The sequence below is a fragment of the Leuresthes tenuis genome, unplaced genomic scaffold (genome assembly GCF_036924035.1).
Source record: "Leuresthes tenuis unplaced genomic scaffold, fLeuTen1.0.hap1 SCAF_1, whole genome shotgun sequence".
Lineage (NCBI taxonomy): Eukaryota > Metazoa > Chordata > Actinopteri > Atheriniformes > Atherinopsidae > Leuresthes > Leuresthes tenuis.
This window is the reverse complement of record NW_027325355.1, coordinates 27333-43724: the sequence shown is the minus strand read 5'-3', so window position 1 is coordinate 43724 and position 16392 is coordinate 27333. Positions and strand designations below refer to the sequence as shown.

Here is a 16392-nt window from a genome sequence, read left to right as displayed (position 1 = left end):
CCAGCTGAAACTGAGACTCTCAGATCACTTCGTGTCTGCCAACAAAGCAGCAGCAGCTGAAGATGACCAACTTCTTCACGTGTCACAGGGTGATCAGACGTTGCAACAAAAGACATGCAGGTGGTAGAGAGAAGAGAAAAAGCTTACAGCACCTGGTATTCCCAAGCTGTCTCCCATCCAAGTACTAAGCAGGCTCAACCCTGCTTGGCTTCCGAGATCAGACAAGGTCGGGCATGTTCAGGGTAGTGTGGCCGTAAGAAACAATGTGTCTGACAAATGTGCATTATATAAGTACAGGAATCATACGGTTCCTCTATGTAACCAGATAATTGCTGAGAAAGGCTGATGTGTAGTGGGCACATCTTCTTCCCTGACGTGATTATTCTCTTCAGCTGAAACTGAGACTCTCAGATCACTTCGTGTCTTCCAACAAAGCAGCAGCAGCTGAAGATGGCCAACTTTCTCATGTGTCACAGGGTGATCAGACGTTGCAACAAAAGACATGCAGGTTGTAGAGAGAAGAGAAAATGCTTACAGCACCTGGTATTCCCAAGCAGTCTCCCATTAAAGTACTAACCAGGCCCAACCCTCCTTGGCTTCCGAGATCAGACGAGGTCGGGCTTATTCAGGGTGGTATGGCCGTAAGGAACAATTTCTGTGACAAATGTGCATTATATAGGTACTGGAATCATACAATTCCTCTATGTAACCAGATAATTGCAGAGAAAGGCTGACTTGTTATGGGCACATCTTCTTCCCTGATGTGATTATTCTCTGCAGCTGAAACTGAGACTCTCAGATCACTTCGTGTCTGCCAACAAAGCAGCAGCAGCTGAAGATGACCAACTTCCTCATGTGTCACAGGGGGATCAGACGTTGCAACAAAAGACATGCAGGTGGTCGAGAGAAGACAAAAAGCTTACAGCTCCTGGTATTCCCAAGCGGTCTCCCATTTAAGTACTAACCAGGCCCAACCCTCCTTGGCTTCCGAGATAAGACGAGGTCGGGCATGTTCAGGGTGGTGTGGCCGTAAGCAACAATGTCTGTGACAAATGTGCATTATATAGGTACTGGAATCATACGGTTCCTCTATGTAACCAGATAATTGCAGAGAAAAGCTGACTTGTAGTGGGCACATCTTCTTCCCTGACGTGATTATTCTCTGCAGCTGAAACTGAGACTCTCAGATCACTTCGTGTCTGCCAACAAAGCAGCAGCAGCTGAAGATGACCAACTTCCTCATGTGTCACAGGGTGATCAGACGTTGCAACAAAAGACATGCAGGTGGTAGAGAGAAGAGAAAAAGCTTAAAGCACCTGGTATTCCCAGGCAGTCTACCTTCCAAGTACTAACCAGGCCCAAACCTGCTTGGCTTCCGAGATCGTGCTTATTCAGGGTGGTGTGGCTGTAAGCAACAATATATGTGACAAATGTGCCTTATATAAGTACTGGAATCATACACTTCCTCTATGTAACCAGATAATTGCCGAGAAAGGCTGACTTGTAGTGGGCACATCTTCTTCCCTGATGTGATTATTCTCTGCAGCTGAAACTGAGACTCTCAGATCACTTTGTGTCTGCCAACAAAGCAGCAGCAGCTGAAGATGACCAACTTCCTCATGTGTCACAGGGTGATCAGACGTTGCAACAAAAGACATGCAGGTGGTAGAGAGAAGAGAAAAAGCTTACAGCACCTGGTATTCCAAAGCAGTCTCCCATGTAAGTACTAACCAGGCCCAACCGTGCTTGGCTTCCGAGATCGGACAAGGTCGGATATGTTGAGGGTGGTGTGGCCGTAAGCAACAAAGTCTGTGACAAATGTGCATTATATTGGTACTGGAATCATACAGTTCCTCTATGTAACCAGATAATTGCCGAGAAAGGCTGATGTGTAGTGGGCATATCTTCTTCCCTGATGTGATTATTCTCTCCAGCTGAAACTGAGACTCTCAGATCACTTTGTGTCTGCCAACAAAGCAGCAGCAGCTGAAGATGACCAACTTCCTCATGTGTCACAGGGTGATCAGACGTTGCAACAAAAGACATGCAGGTGGTAGAGAGAAGAGAAAAAGCTTACAGCACCTGGTATTCCCAAGCAGTCTCCCATTAAAGTACTAACCAGGCCCAACCCTCCTTGGCTACCGAGATCAGACGAGGTCGGGCATGTTCAGGGTGGTGTGGCCGTAAGCAACAATGTCTGTGACAAATGTGCATTATATAGGTACTGGATACATACGGTTCCTCTATGTAACCAGATAATTGCCGAGAAAGGCTGACTTGTAGTGGGCAAATCTTCTTCCCTCATGTGATTATTCTCTGCAGCTGAAACTGAGACTCTCAGATCACTTCGTGTCTACCAACAAAGCAGCAGCAGCTGAAGATGACCAACTTCCTCATGTGTCACAGGGTGATCAGACGTTGCAACAAAAGACATGCAGGTGGTAGAGAGAAGAGAAAAAGCTTACAGCACCTGGTGTTCCCAAGAGGTCTCCCATCCAAGTACTAACCAGGTACAACCCTGTTTGGCGTCCGAGATCAGACGAGGTCGGGCATGTTCAGGGTGGTGTGGCCGTAAGCAACAATGTCTCTGACAAATGTGCATTATATAGGTACTGGAATCATACGGTTCCTCTATGTAACCAGATAATTGCCGAGAAAAGCTGATAAGTAGTGGGCACATCTTCTTCCCTGACGTGATTATTCTCTCGAGCTGAAACTGAGACTCTCAGATCACTTTGTGTCTGCCAACAAAGCAGCAGCAGCTGAAGATGACCAACTTCCTCATGTGTCACAGGGTGATCAGACGTTGCAACAAAAGACATGCAGGTGGTAGAGAGAAGAGAAAAAACTTACAGCACCTGGTGTTCCCAAGCTGTCTCCCATCCAAGTACTAACCAGGTACAACCCTGTTTGGCGTCCGAGATCAGACGAGGTCGGGCTTATTCAGGGTGGTGTGGCCGTAAGCAACAATGTCTCTGACAAATGTGCATTATATAGGTACTGGAATCATACGGTTCCTCTATGCAACCAGATAATTGCTGAGAAAGGCTGATGTGTAGCGCGCAAATCATCTTCTCTGATGTGATCATTCTCTGCAACTGAAACTGAGACTCTCAGATCACTTTGTGTCTGCCAACAAAGCAGCAGCAGTAACTGAAGATGACCAACTTCCTCATGTGTCACAGGGTGATCAGACGTTGCAACAAAAGACATGCAGGTGGTAGAGAGAAGAGAAGAAGCTTACAGCACCTTGTATTCCCAAGCGGTCTCCCATCCAAGTACTAACCAGCCCCAACCCTGCTTGGCTTCCGAGATCAGACGAGGTCGGGCATATTCAGGGTGGTGTGGCCGTAAGCGACAATTTCTGTGACAAATGTGCATTATATAGGTAATGGAGTCATACGGTTCCTCTATGTAACCAGATAATTGCCGAGAAAGGCTGATGTGTAGTGGGCACATCTTGTTCCCTGACGTGATAATTCTCTCCAGCTGAAAATGAGACTCTCAGATCACTTTGTGTCTGCCAACAAAGCAGCAGAAGCTGAAGATGACCAACTTCCTCATGTGTCACAGGGTGATCAGACGTTGCAACAAAAGACATGCAGGTGGTAGAGAGAAGAGAAAAAGCTTACAGCACCTGGTATTCCAAAGCAGTCTCCCATCTAAGTACTAACCAGGCCCAACCGTGCTTGGCTTCCGTGATCGGACAAGGTCGGATATGTTGAGGGTGGTGTGGCCGTAAGCAACAAAGTCTGTGACAAATGTGCATTATATTGGTACTGGAATCATACAGTTCCTCTATGTAACCAGATAATTGCCGAGAAAGGCTGATGTGTAGTGGGCATATCTTCTTCCCTGATGTGATTATTCTCTCCAGCTGAAACTGAGACTCTCAGATCACTTCGTGTCTGCCAACAAAGCAGCAGCAGCTGAAGATGACCAACTTCTTCACGTGTCACAGGGTGATCAGACGTTGCAACAAAAGACATGCAGGTGGTAGAGAGAAGAGAAAAAGCTTACAGCACCTGGTATTCCCAAGCTGTCTCCCATCCAAGTACTAAGCAGGCTCAACCCTGCTTGGCTTCCGAGATCAGACAAGGTCGGGCATGTTCAGGGTAGTGTGGCCGTAAGAAACAATGTGTCTGACAAATGTGCATTATATAAGTACAGGAATCATACGGTTCCTCTATGTAACCAGATAATTGCTGAGAAAGGCTGATGTGTAGTGGGCACATCTTCTTCCCTGACGTGATTATTCTCTTCAGCTGAAACTGAGACTCTCAGATCACTTCGTGTCTTCCAACAAAGCAGCAGCAGCTGAAGATGGCCAACTTTCTCATGTGTCACAGGGTGATCAGACGTTGCAACAAAAGACATGCAGGTTGTAGAGAGAAGAGAAAATGCTTACAGCACCTGGTATTCCCAAGCAGTCTCCCATTAAAGTACTAACCAGGCCCAACCCTCCTTGGCTTCCGAGATCAGACGAGGTCGGGCTTATTCAGGGTGGTATGGCCGTAAGGAACAATTTCTGTGACAAATGTGCATTATATAGGTACTGGAATCATACAATTCCTCTATGTAACCAGATAATTGCAGAGAAAGGCTGACTTGTTATGGGCACATCTTCTTCCCTGATGTGATTATTCTCTGCAGCTGAAACTGAGACTCTCAGATCACTTCGTGTCTGCCAACAAAGCAGCAGCAGCTGAAGATGACCAACTTCCTCATGTGTCACAGGGGGATCAGACGTTGCAACAAAAGACATGCAGGTGGTCGAGAGAAGACAAAAAGCTTACAGCTCCTGGTATTCCCAAGCGGTCTCCCATTTAAGTACTAACCAGGCCCAACCCTCCTTGGCTTCCGAGATAAGACGAGGTCGGGCATGTTCAGGGTGGTGTGGCCGTAAGCAACAATGTCTGTGACAAATGTGCATTATATAGGTACTGGAATCATACGGTTCCTCTATGTAACCAGATAATTGCAGAGAAAAGCTGACTTGTAGTGGGCACATCTTCTTCCCTGACGTGATTATTCTCTGCAGCTGAAACTGAGACTCTCAGATCACTTCGTGTCTGCCAACAAAGCAGCAGCAGCTGAAGATGACCAACTTCCTCATGTGTCACAGGGTGATCAGACGTTGCAACAAAAGACATGCAGGTGGTAGAGAGAAGAGAAAAAGCTTAAAGCACCTGGTATTCCCAGGCAGTCTACCTTCCAAGTACTAACCAGGCCCAAACCTGCTTGGCTTCCGAGATCGTGCTTATTCAGGGTGGTGTGGCTGTAAGCAACAATATATGTGACAAATGTGCCTTATATAAGTACTGGAATCATACACTTCCTCTATGTAACCAGATAATTGCCGAGAAAGGCTGACTTGTAGTGGGCACATCTTCTTCCCTGATGTGATTATTCTCTGCAGCTGAAACTGAGACTCTCAGATCACTTTGTGTCTGCCAACAAAGCAGCAGCAGCTGAAGATGACCAACTTCCTCATGTGTCACAGGGTGATCAGACGTTGCAACAAAAGACATGCAGGTGGTAGAGAGAAGAGAAAAAGCTTACAGCACCTGGTATTCCAAAGCAGTCTCCCATGTAAGTACTAACCAGGCCCAACCGTGCTTGGCTTCCGAGATCGGACAAGGTCGGATATGTTGAGGGTGGTGTGGCCGTAAGCAACAAAGTCTGTGACAAATGTGCATTATATTGGTACTGGAATCATACAGTTCCTCTATGTAACCAGATAATTGCCGAGAAAGGCTGATGTGTAGTGGGCATATCTTCTTCCCTGATGTGATTATTCTCTCCAGCTGAAACTGAGACTCTCAGATCACTTTGTGTCTGCCAACAAAGCAGCAGCAGCTGAAGATGACCAACTTCCTCATGTGTCACAGGGTGATCAGACGTTGCAACAAAAGACATGCAGGTGGTAGAGAGAAGAGAAAAAGCTTACAGCACCTGGTATTCCCAAGCAGTCTCCCATTAAAGTACTAACCAGGCCCAACCCTCCTTGGCTACCGAGATCAGACGAGGTCGGGCATGTTCAGGGTGGTGTGGCCGTAAGCAACAATGTCTGTGACAAATGTGCATTATATAGGTACTGGAATCATACGGTTCCTCTATGTAACCAGATAATTGCCGAGAAAGGCTGACTTGTAGTGGGCAAATCTTCTTCCCTCATGTGATTATTCTCTGCAGCTGAAACTGAGACTCTCAGATCACTTCGTGTCTACCAACAAAGCAGCAGCAGCTGAAGATGACCAACTTCCTCATGTGTCACAGGGTGATCAGACGTTGCAACAAAAGACATGCAGGTGGTAGAGAGAAGAGAAAAAGCTTACAGCACCTGGTGTTCCCAAGAGGTCTCCCATCCAAGTACTAACCAGGTACAACCCTGTTTGGCGTCCGAGATCAGACGAGGTCGGGCATGTTCAGGGTGGTGTGGCCGTAAGCAACAATGTCTCTGACAAATGTGCATTATATAGGTACTGGAATCATACGGTTCCTCTATGTAACCAGATAATTGCCGAGAAAAGCTGATAAGTAGTGGGCACATCTTCTTCCCTGACGTGATTATTCTCTCGAGCTGAAACTGAGACTCTCAGATCACTTTGTGTCTGCCAACAAAGCAGCGGCAGCTGAAGATGACCAACTTCCTCATGTGTCACAGGGTGATCAGACGTTGCAACAAAAGACATGCAGGTGGTAGAGAGAAGAGAAAAAGCTTACAGCACCTGGTGTTCCCAAGCTGTCTCCCATCCAAGTACTAACCAGGTACAACCCTGTTTGGCGTCCGAGATCAGACGAGGTCGGGCTTATTCAGGGTGGTGTGGCCGTAAGCAACAATGTCTCTGACAAATGTGCATTATATAGGTACTGGAATCATACGGTTCCTCTATGCAACCAGATAATTGCTGAGAAAGGCTGATGTGTAGCGCGCAAATCATCTTCTCTGATGTGATCATTCTCTGCAACTGAAACTGAGACTCTCAGATCACTTTGTGTCTGCCAACAAAGCAGCAGCAGTAACTGAAGATGACCAACTTCCTCATGTGTCACAGGGTGATCAGACGTTGCAACAAAAGACATGCAGGTGGTAGAGAGAAGAGAAGAAGCTTACAGCACCTTGTATTCCCAAGCGGTCTCCCATCCAAGTACTAACCAGCCCCAACCCTGCTTGGCTTCCGAGATCAGACGAGGTCGGGCATATTCAGGGTGGTGTGGCCGTAAGCGACAATTTCTGTGACAAATGTGCATTATATAGGTAATGGAGTCATACGGTTCCTCTATGTAACCAGATAATTGCCGAGAAAGGCTGATGTGTAGTGGGCACATCTTGTTCCCTGACGTGATAATTCTCTCCAGCTGAAAATGAGACTCTCAGATCACTTTGTGTCTGCCAACAAAGCAGCAGAAGCTGAAGATGACCAACTTCCTCATGTGTCACAGGGTGATCAGACGTTGCAACAAAAGACATGCAGGTGGTAGAGAGAAGAGAAAAAGCTTACAGCACCTGGTATTCCAAAGCAGTCTCCCATCTAAGTACTAACCAGGCCCAACCGTGCTTGGCTTCCGTGATCGGACAAGGTCGGATATGTTGAGGGTGGTGTGGCCGTAAGCAACAAAGTCTGTGACAAATGTGCATTATATTGGTACTGGAATCATACAGTTCCTCTATGTAACCAGATAATTGCCGAGAAAGGCTGATGTGTAGTGGGCATATCTTCTTCCCTGATGTGATTATTCTCTCCAGCTGAAACTGAGACTCTCAGATCACTTCGTGTCTGCCAACAAAGCAGCAGCAGCTGAAGATGACCAACTTCTTCACGTGTCACAGGGTGATCAGACGTTGCAACAAAAGACATGCAGGTGGTAGAGAGAAGAGAAAAAGCTTACAGCACCTGGTATTCCCAAGCTGTCTCCCATCCAAGTACTAAGCAGGCTCAACCCTGCTTGGCTTCCGAGATCAGACAAGGTCGGGCATGTTCAGGGTAGTGTGGCCGTAAGAAACAATGTGTCTGACAAATGTGCATTATATAAGTACAGGAATCATACGGTTCCTCTATGTAACCAGATAATTGCTGAGAAAGGCTGATGTGTAGTGGGCACATCTTCTTCCCTGACGTGATTATTCTCTTCAGCTGAAACTGAGACTCTCAGATCACTTCGTGTCTTCCAACAAAGCAGCAGCAGCTGAAGATGGCCAACTTTCTCATGTGTCACAGGGTGATCAGACGTTGCAACAAAAGACATGCAGGTTGTAGAGAGAAGAGAAAATGCTTACAGCACCTGGTATTCCCAAGCAGTCTCCCATTAAAGTACTAACCAGGCCCAACCCTCCTTGGCTTCCGAGATCAGACGAGGTCGGGCTTATTCAGGGTGGTATGGCCGTAAGGAACAATTTCTGTGACAAATGTGCATTATATAGGTACTGGAATCATACAATTCCTCTATGTAACCAGATAATTGCAGAGAAAGGCTGACTTGTTATGGGCACATCTTCTTCCCTGATGTGATTATTCTCTGCAGCTGAAACTGAGACTCTCAGATCACTTCGTGTCTGCCAACAAAGCAGCAGCAGCTGAAGATGACCAACTTCCTCATGTGTCACAGGGGGATCAGACGTTGCAACAAAAGACATGCAGGTGGTCGAGAGAAGACAAAAAGCTTACAGCTCCTGGTATTCCCAAGCGGTCTCCCATTTAAGTACTAACCAGGCCCAACCCTCCTTGGCTTCCGAGATAAGACGAGGTCGGGCTTGTTCAGGGTGGTGTGGCCGTAAGCAACAATGTCTGTGACAAATGTGCATTATATAGGTACTGGAATCATACGGTTCCTCTATGTAACCAGATAATTGCAGAGAAAAGCTGACTTGTAGTGGGCACATCTTCTTCCCTGACGTGATTATTCTCTGCAGCTGAAACTGAGACTCTCAGATCACTTCGTGTCTGCCAACAAAGCAGCAGCAGCTGAAGATGACCAACTTCCTCATGTGTCACAGGGTGATCAGACGTTGCAACAAAAGACATGCAGGTGGTAGAGAGAAGAGAAAAAGCTTAAAGCACCTGGTATTCCCAGGCAGTCTACCTTCCAAGTACTAACCAGGCCCAAACCTGCTTGGCTTCCGAGATCGTGCTTATTCAGGGTGGTGTGGCTGTAAGCAACAATATATGTGACAAATGTGCCTTATATAAGTACTGGAATCATACACTTCCTCTATGTAACCAGATAATTGCCGAGAAAGGCTGACTTGTAGTGGGCACATCTTCTTCCCTGATGTGATTATTCTCTGCAGCTGAAACTGAGACTCTCAGATCACTTTGTGTCTGCCAACAAAGCAGCAGCAGCTGAAGATGACCAACTTCCTCATGTGTCACAGGGTGATCAGACGTTGCAACAAAAGACATGCAGGTGGTAGAGAGAAGAGAAAAAGCTTACAGCACCTGGTATTCCAAAGCAGTCTCCCATGTAAGTACTAACCAGGCCCAACCGTGCTTGGCTTCCGAGATCGGACAAGGTCGGATATGTTGAGGGTGGTGTGGCCGTAAGCAACAAAGTCTGTGACAAATGTGCATTATATTGGTACTGGAATCATACAGTTCCTCTATGTAACCAGATAATTGCCGAGAAAGGCTGATGTGTAGTGGGCATATCTTCTTCCCTGATGTGATTATTCTCTCCAGCTGAAACTGAGACTCTCAGATCACTTTGTGTCTGCCAACAAAGCAGCAGCAGCTGAAGATGACCAACTTCCTCATGTGTCACAGGGTGATCAGACGTTGCAACAAAAGACATGCAGGTGGTAGAGAGAAGAGAAAAAGCTTACAGCACCTGGTATTCCCAAGCAGTCTCCCATTAAAGTACTAACCAGGCCCAACCCTCCTTGGCTACCGAGATCAGACGAGGTCGGGCATGTTCAGGGTGGTGTGGCCGTAAGCAACAATGTCTGTGACAAATGTGCATTATATAGGTACTGGAATCATACGGTTCCTCTATGTAACCAGATAATTGCCGAGAAAGGCTGACTTGTAGTGGGCAAATCTTCTTCCCTCATGTGATTATTCTCTGCAGCTGAAACTGAGACTCTCAGATCACTTCGTGTCTACCAACAAAGCAGCAGCAGCTGAAGATGACCAACTTCCTCATGTGTCACAGGGTGATCAGACGTTGCAACAAAAGACATGCAGGTGGTAGAGAGAAGAGAAAAAGCTTACAGCACCTGGTGTTCCCAAGAGGTCTCCCATCCAAGTACTAACCAGGTACAACCCTGTTTGGCGTCCGAGATCAGACGAGGTCGGGCATGTTCAGGGTGGTGTGGCCGTAAGCAACAATGTCTCTGACAAATGTGCATTATATAGGTACTGGAATCATACGGTTCCTCTATGTAACCAGATAATTGCCGAGAAAAGCTGATAAGTAGTGGGCACATCTTCTTCCCTGACGTGATTATTCTCTCGAGCTGAAACTGAGACTCTCAGATCACTTTGTGTCTGCCAACAAAGCAGCAGCAGCTGAAGATGACCAACTTCCTCATGTGTCACAGGGTGATCAGACGTTGCAACAAAAGACATGCAGGTGGTAGAGAGAAGAGAAAAAACTTACAGCACCTGGTGTTCCCAAGCGGTCTCCCATCCAAGTACTAACCAGCCCCAACCCTGCTTGGCTTCCGAGATCAGACGAGGTCGGGCATATTCAGGGTGGTGTGGCCGTAAGCGACAATTTCTGTGACAAATGTGCATTATATAGGTAATGGAGTCATACGGTTCCTCTATGTAACCAGATAATTGCCGAGAAAGGCTGATGTGTAGTGGGCACATCTTGTTCCCTGACGTGATAATTCTCTCCAGCTGAAAATGAGACTCTCAGATCACTTTGTGTCTGCCAACAAAGCAGCAGAAGCTGAAGATGACCAACTTCCTCATGTGTCACAGGGTGATCAGACGTTGCAACAAAAGACATGCAGGTGGTAGAGAGAAGAGAAAAAGCTTACAGCACCTGGTATTCCAAAGCAGTCTCCCATCTAAGTACTAACCAGGCCCAACCGTGCTTGGCTTCCGTGATCGGACAAGGTCGGATATGTTGAGGGTGGTGTGGCCGTAAGCAACAAAGTCTGTGACAAATGTGCATTATATTGGTACTGGAATCATACAGTTCCTCTATGTAACCAGATAATTGCCGAGAAAGGCTGATGTGTAGTGGGCATATCTTCTTCCCTGATGTGATTATTCTCTCCAGCTGAAACTGAGACTCTCAGATCACTTCGTGTCTGCCAACAAAGCAGCAGCAGCTGAAGATGACCAACTTCTTCACGTGTCACAGGGTGATCAGACGTTGCAACAAAAGACATGCAGGTGGTAGAGAGAAGAGAAAAAGCTTACAGCACCTGGTATTCCCAAGCTGTCTCCCATCCAAGTACTAAGCAGGCTCAACCCTGCTTGGCTTCCGAGATCAGACAAGGTCGGGCATGTTCAGGGTAGTGTGGCCGTAAGAAACAATGTGTCTGACAAATGTGCATTATATAAGTACAGGAATCATACGGTTCCTCTATGTAACCAGATAATTGCTGAGAAAGGCTGATGTGTAGTGGGCACATCTTCTTCCCTGACGTGATTATTCTCTTCAGCTGAAACTGAGACTCTCAGATCACTTCGTGTCTTCCAACAAAGCAGCAGCAGCTGAAGATGGCCAACTTTCTCATGTGTCACAGGGTGATCAGACGTTGCAACAAAAGACATGCAGGTTGTAGAGAGAAGAGAAAATGCTTACAGCACCTGGTATTCCCAAGCAGTCTCCCATTAAAGTACTAACCAGGCCCAACCCTCCTTGGCTTCCGAGATCAGACGAGGTCGGGCTTATTCAGGGTGGTATGGCCGTAAGGAACAATTTCTGTGACAAATGTGCATTATATAGGTACTGGAATCATACAATTCCTCTATGTAACCAGATAATTGCAGAGAAAGGCTGACTTGTTATGGGCACATCTTCTTCCCTGATGTGATTATTCTCTGCAGCTGAAACTGAGACTCTCAGATCACTTCGTGTCTGCCAACAAAGCAGCAGCAGCTGAAGATGACCAACTTCCTCATGTGTCACAGGGGGATCAGACGTTGCAACAAAAGACATGCAGGTGGTCGAGAGAAGACAAAAAGCTTACAGCTCCTGGTATTCCCAAGCGGTCTCCCATTTAAGTACTAACCAGGCCCAACCCTCCTTGGCTTCCGAGATAAGACGAGGTCGGGCATGTTCAGGGTGGTGTGGCCGTAAGCAACAATGTCTGTGACAAATGTGCATTATATAGGTACTGGAATCATACGGTTCCTCTATGTAACCAGATAATTGCAGAGAAAAGCTGACTTGTAGTGGGCACATCTTCTTCCCTGACGTGATTATTCTCTGCAGCTGAAACTGAGACTCTCAGATCACTTTGTGTCTGCCAACAAAGCAGCAGCAGCTGAAGATGACCAACTTCCTCATGTGTCACAGGGTGATCAGACGTTGCAACAAAAGACATGCAGGTGGTAGAGAGAAGAGAAAAAGCTTAAAGCACCTGGTATTCCCAGGCAGTCTCCCACCCAAGTACTAACCAGGCACAACCCCGCTTGGCTTCCGAGATCGGACGAGGTCGGGCATATTATATTCAGGGTGGTGTGGCCGTAAGCGACAATCTCTGTGACAAATGTGCATTATATAGGTACTGGAATCATACGGTTCCTCTATGTAACCAGATAATTGCAGAGAAAGGCTTATGTGTAGTGGGCACATCTTCTTCCCTGACGTGATTATTCTCTGCAGCTGAAACTGAGACTCTCAGATCACTTCGTGTCTGCCAACAAAGCAGCAGAAGCTGAAGATGACCAACTTCCTCATGTGTCACAGGGTGATCAGACGTTGCAACAAAAGACATTCAGGTGGTCCAGAGAAGAGATAAAGCTTACAGCACCTGGTATTCCCAAGTGGTCTCCCACCCAAGTACTAACCAGGCCAACCGTGCTTGGCTTCCGAGATCAGACGAGGTCAGGCATGTTCAGGGTGGTGTTGCCGTAAGCGACAATGTCTGTGACAAATGTGCATTATATAGGTACTGGAATCATACGGTTCCTCTATGTAACCAGATAATTGCCGAGAAAGGCTTATGTGTAGTGGGCACATCTTCTTCCCTGACGTGATTATTCTCTGCAGCTGAAACTGAGACTCTCAGATCACTTCGTGTCTGCAAACAAAGCAGCAGAAGCTGAAGATGACCAACTTCCTCATGTGTCACAGGGTGATCAGACGTTGCAACAAAAGACATTCAGGTGGTCCAGAGAAGAGATAAAGCTTACAGCACCTGGTATTCCCAAGCAGTCTCCCACCCAAGTACTAACCAGGCCAACCGTGCTTGGCTTCCGAGATCAGACGAGGTCAGGCATATTGAGGGTGGTGTGGCCGTAAGCAACAATGTCTGTGACAAATGTGCATTATATAGGTACTGGAATCATACAGTTCCTCTATGTAACCAGATAATTGCCGAGAAAGGCTGATGTGTAGGGGGCACATCTTCTTCCCTGACGTTATTATTCTCTTCAGTTGAAAATGAGACTCTCAGATCACTTCGTGTCTGCCAACAAAGCAGCAGAAGCTGAAGATGACAAACTTCCTCATGTGTCACAGGGTGATCAGATGTTGCAACAAAAGACATGCAGGTGGTAGAGAGAAGAGAAAAAGCTTACAGCACCTGGTATTCCCAAGCAGTCTCCCATTGAAGTACGAACCAGGCCCAACCCTGCTTGGCTTCCAGGATAAGACAAGGTGGGGCTTATTCAGGGTGGTGTGGCCATAAGCAACAATGTTTGTTACAAATGTGAATTATATAGGTACTGGAATCATACACTTCCTCTATGAAACCAGATAATTGCCGAGAAAGGCTGATGTGTAGTGGGCATATCATCTTCTCTGATGTGATCATTCTCTTCAGCTGAAACTGAGACTCTCAGATCACTTCGTGTCTGCCAACAAAGCAGCAGCAGCTGAAGATGACCAACTTCCTCATGTGTCACAGGGTGATCAGACGTTGCAACAAAACACATGCAGGTGGTAGAGAGAAGAGAAAACGCTTACAGCACCTGGTATTCCCAAGCGGTCTCCCACCCAAGTACTAACCAGGCCCAACAATGCTTGGCTTCCGAGATCAGACGAGGTCAGGCAAATTCAGGGTGGTGTGGCCGTAAGTAACAATGTCTGTGACAAATGTGCATTATATAAGTACAGGAATCATACGGTTCCTCTATGTAACCAGATAATTGATGAGAAAGGCTGATGTGTAGTGGGCACATCTTCTTCCCTGACGAGATTATTCTCTTCAGCTGAAACTGAGATTCTCAGTTCACTTCGTGTCTTCCAACAAAGCAGCAGCAGCTGAAGATGACCAACTTCTTCACGTGTCACAGGGTGATCAGACGTTGCAACAAAAGACATGCAGGTGGTAGAGAGAAGAGAAAAAGCTTACAGCACCTGGTATTCCCAAGCTGTCTCCCATCCAAGTACTAACCAGGTACAACCCTGCTTGGCGTCCGAGATCAGACGAGGTCGGGCTTATTCAGGGTGGTGTGGCCGTAAGCAACAATATCTCTGACAAATGTGCATTATATAGGTACTTGATCATACGGTTCCTCTATGCAACCAGATAATTGCCGAGAAAGGCTGATGTGTAGCGGGCAAATCATCTTCTCTGATGTGATCATTCTCTGCAACTGAAACTGAGACTCTCAGATCACTTCGTGTCTGCCAACAAAGCAGCAGAAGCTGAAGATGACCACCTTCCTCATGTGTCACAGGGTGATCAGACGTTGCAACAAAAGTTATGCAGGTGGTAGAGAGAAGAGAAAAAGCCTACAGCACCTGGTATTCCCAAGCGGTCTCCCATTCAAGTACTAACCAGGCCAAACCCTGCTTGGCTTCCGAGATCAGATGAGGTCGGGCTTATTCAGGGTGGTATGGCCGTAAGTAACAATCTCTCTGAAAAATGTTTATAATATAGGTACTGGAATCATACGGTTCCTCTATATAACCAGATAATTGCAGAGAAAGGCTGATGTGTAGCGGGCATATCATCTTCTCTGATGTGATCATTCTCTTCAGCTGAAACTGAGACTCTCAGATCACTTCGTGTCTGCCAACAAAGCAGCAGCAGCTGAAGATGACCAACTTCCTCATGTGTCACAGGGTGGTCAGACGTTGCAACAAAAGACATGCAGGTGGTAGAGAGAAGAGAAAAAGCTTACAGCACCTGGTATTCCCAAGCAGTCTCCCATTCAAGTACTAACAAGGCCCAACCCTGCTTGGCTTCCAAGATGAGACGAGGTCGGGCATGTTCAGGGTGGTGTGGCCGTAAGCAACAATGTCTGTGACAAATGTGCATTATATAGGTACTGGAATAATACAGTTCCTCTATGTAACCAGATAATTGTCGAGAAAGGCTAACTTGTAGTGGGCACATCTTCTTCCCTGATGTGATTATTCTCTCCAGCTGAAACTGAGACTCTCAGATCACTTCGTGTCTGCCAACAAAGCAGCAGCAGCTGAAGATGACCAACTTCCTCATGTGTCACAGGGTGGTCAGACGTTGCAACAAAAGACATGCAGGTGGTTGAGAGAAGAGAAAAAGCTTACAGCACCTGGTGTTCCCAAGCTGTCTCCCATCCAAGTACTAACCAGGTACAACCCTGTTTGGCGTCCGAGATCAGACGAGGTCGGGCTTATTCAGGGTGGTGTGGCCGTAAGCAACAATGTCTCTGACAAATGTGCATTATATAGGTACTGGAATCATACGGTTCCTCTATGCAACCAGATAATTGCCGAGAAAGGCTGATGTGTAGCGGGCAAATCATCTTCTCTGATGTGATCATTCTCTGCAAATGAAACTGAGACTCTCAGATCACTTTGTGTCAGCCAACAAAGCAGCAGCAGCTGAAGATGACCAACTTCCTCATGTGTCACAGGGTGATCAGACGTTGCAACAAAAGACATGCAGGTGGTAGAGAGAAGAGAAAAAGCTTACAGCACCTGGTATTCCCAGAATGTCTACCATCCAAGTACTAACCAGGCCCAAACCTCCTTGGCTTCTGAGATCAGATGAGGTTGGGCATATTCAGGGTGGTGTGGCCGTAAGCAACCATAACTGTGACAAATGTGCATTATATAGGTACTGGAATCATACGGTTCCTCTATGCAACCAGATAATTGCCGAGAAAGGCTGATGTGTAGCGGGCAAATCATCTTCTCTGATGTGATCATTCTCTGCAACTGAAACTGAGACTCTCAGATCACTTTGTGTCAGCCAACAAAGCAGCAGCAGCTGAAGATGACCAACTTCCTCATGTGTCACAGGGTGATCAGACGTTGCAACAAAAGACATGC

General features: G+C 46.7%; 38 pseudogenes; all 38 read right to left on the bottom strand.

The window, feature by feature from the left end:
• Positions 1-140: 140 nt before the first annotated feature.
• LOC140294877 (5S ribosomal RNA) lies at positions 141-259 on the bottom strand (annotated as a pseudogene).
• A 269-nt stretch (positions 260-528) lies between these two features.
• Positions 529-647, bottom strand: LOC140318085 (5S ribosomal RNA; annotated as a pseudogene).
• Positions 648-916: 269 nt separating this feature from the next.
• Positions 917-1035, bottom strand: LOC140288866 (5S ribosomal RNA; annotated as a pseudogene).
• A 647-nt stretch (positions 1036-1682) lies between these two features.
• Positions 1683-1801, bottom strand: LOC140293495 (5S ribosomal RNA; annotated as a pseudogene).
• Positions 1802-2070: 269 nt separating this feature from the next.
• On the bottom strand, positions 2071-2189 carry LOC140305165 (5S ribosomal RNA; annotated as a pseudogene).
• A 269-nt stretch (positions 2190-2458) lies between these two features.
• Positions 2459-2577, bottom strand: LOC140303827 (5S ribosomal RNA; annotated as a pseudogene).
• Positions 2578-2846: 269 nt separating this feature from the next.
• On the bottom strand, positions 2847-2965 carry LOC140294326 (5S ribosomal RNA; annotated as a pseudogene).
• A 272-nt stretch (positions 2966-3237) lies between these two features.
• Positions 3238-3356, bottom strand: LOC140300790 (5S ribosomal RNA; annotated as a pseudogene).
• A 269-nt stretch (positions 3357-3625) lies between these two features.
• On the bottom strand, positions 3626-3744 carry LOC140295457 (5S ribosomal RNA; annotated as a pseudogene).
• Positions 3745-4013: 269 nt separating this feature from the next.
• On the bottom strand, positions 4014-4132 carry LOC140294876 (5S ribosomal RNA; annotated as a pseudogene).
• Positions 4133-4401: 269 nt separating this feature from the next.
• On the bottom strand, positions 4402-4520 carry LOC140318084 (5S ribosomal RNA; annotated as a pseudogene).
• A 269-nt stretch (positions 4521-4789) lies between these two features.
• Positions 4790-4908, bottom strand: LOC140288865 (5S ribosomal RNA; annotated as a pseudogene).
• A 647-nt stretch (positions 4909-5555) lies between these two features.
• On the bottom strand, positions 5556-5674 carry LOC140293494 (5S ribosomal RNA; annotated as a pseudogene).
• Positions 5675-5943: 269 nt separating this feature from the next.
• On the bottom strand, positions 5944-6062 carry LOC140305160 (5S ribosomal RNA; annotated as a pseudogene).
• Positions 6063-6331: 269 nt separating this feature from the next.
• LOC140303825 (5S ribosomal RNA) lies at positions 6332-6450 on the bottom strand (annotated as a pseudogene).
• A 269-nt stretch (positions 6451-6719) lies between these two features.
• LOC140292463 (5S ribosomal RNA) lies at positions 6720-6838 on the bottom strand (annotated as a pseudogene).
• Positions 6839-7110: 272 nt separating this feature from the next.
• Positions 7111-7229, bottom strand: LOC140300779 (5S ribosomal RNA; annotated as a pseudogene).
• A 269-nt stretch (positions 7230-7498) lies between these two features.
• On the bottom strand, positions 7499-7617 carry LOC140295456 (5S ribosomal RNA; annotated as a pseudogene).
• Positions 7618-7886: 269 nt separating this feature from the next.
• Positions 7887-8005, bottom strand: LOC140294875 (5S ribosomal RNA; annotated as a pseudogene).
• A 269-nt stretch (positions 8006-8274) lies between these two features.
• On the bottom strand, positions 8275-8393 carry LOC140318078 (5S ribosomal RNA; annotated as a pseudogene).
• A 269-nt stretch (positions 8394-8662) lies between these two features.
• Positions 8663-8781, bottom strand: LOC140291346 (5S ribosomal RNA; annotated as a pseudogene).
• Positions 8782-9428: 647 nt separating this feature from the next.
• Positions 9429-9547, bottom strand: LOC140293493 (5S ribosomal RNA; annotated as a pseudogene).
• Positions 9548-9816: 269 nt separating this feature from the next.
• LOC140305154 (5S ribosomal RNA) lies at positions 9817-9935 on the bottom strand (annotated as a pseudogene).
• Positions 9936-10204: 269 nt separating this feature from the next.
• LOC140303822 (5S ribosomal RNA) lies at positions 10205-10323 on the bottom strand (annotated as a pseudogene).
• A 269-nt stretch (positions 10324-10592) lies between these two features.
• On the bottom strand, positions 10593-10711 carry LOC140299245 (5S ribosomal RNA; annotated as a pseudogene).
• Positions 10712-10980: 269 nt separating this feature from the next.
• LOC140295454 (5S ribosomal RNA) lies at positions 10981-11099 on the bottom strand (annotated as a pseudogene).
• A 269-nt stretch (positions 11100-11368) lies between these two features.
• On the bottom strand, positions 11369-11487 carry LOC140294873 (5S ribosomal RNA; annotated as a pseudogene).
• A 269-nt stretch (positions 11488-11756) lies between these two features.
• Positions 11757-11875, bottom strand: LOC140318071 (5S ribosomal RNA; annotated as a pseudogene).
• A 269-nt stretch (positions 11876-12144) lies between these two features.
• Positions 12145-12263, bottom strand: LOC140288864 (5S ribosomal RNA; annotated as a pseudogene).
• Positions 12264-12532: 269 nt separating this feature from the next.
• LOC140291188 (5S ribosomal RNA) lies at positions 12533-12656 on the bottom strand (annotated as a pseudogene).
• A 269-nt stretch (positions 12657-12925) lies between these two features.
• On the bottom strand, positions 12926-13043 carry LOC140286873 (5S ribosomal RNA; annotated as a pseudogene).
• A 269-nt stretch (positions 13044-13312) lies between these two features.
• On the bottom strand, positions 13313-13430 carry LOC140293344 (5S ribosomal RNA; annotated as a pseudogene).
• A 657-nt stretch (positions 13431-14087) lies between these two features.
• LOC140284327 (5S ribosomal RNA) lies at positions 14088-14206 on the bottom strand (annotated as a pseudogene).
• Positions 14207-14475: 269 nt separating this feature from the next.
• Positions 14476-14594, bottom strand: LOC140290321 (5S ribosomal RNA; annotated as a pseudogene).
• Positions 14595-14862: 268 nt separating this feature from the next.
• On the bottom strand, positions 14863-14981 carry LOC140299680 (5S ribosomal RNA; annotated as a pseudogene).
• A 269-nt stretch (positions 14982-15250) lies between these two features.
• Positions 15251-15369, bottom strand: LOC140292889 (5S ribosomal RNA; annotated as a pseudogene).
• Positions 15370-15638: 269 nt separating this feature from the next.
• LOC140292461 (5S ribosomal RNA) lies at positions 15639-15757 on the bottom strand (annotated as a pseudogene).
• Positions 15758-16026: 269 nt separating this feature from the next.
• On the bottom strand, positions 16027-16145 carry LOC140296332 (5S ribosomal RNA; annotated as a pseudogene).
• Positions 16146-16392: the final 247 nt, after the last annotated feature.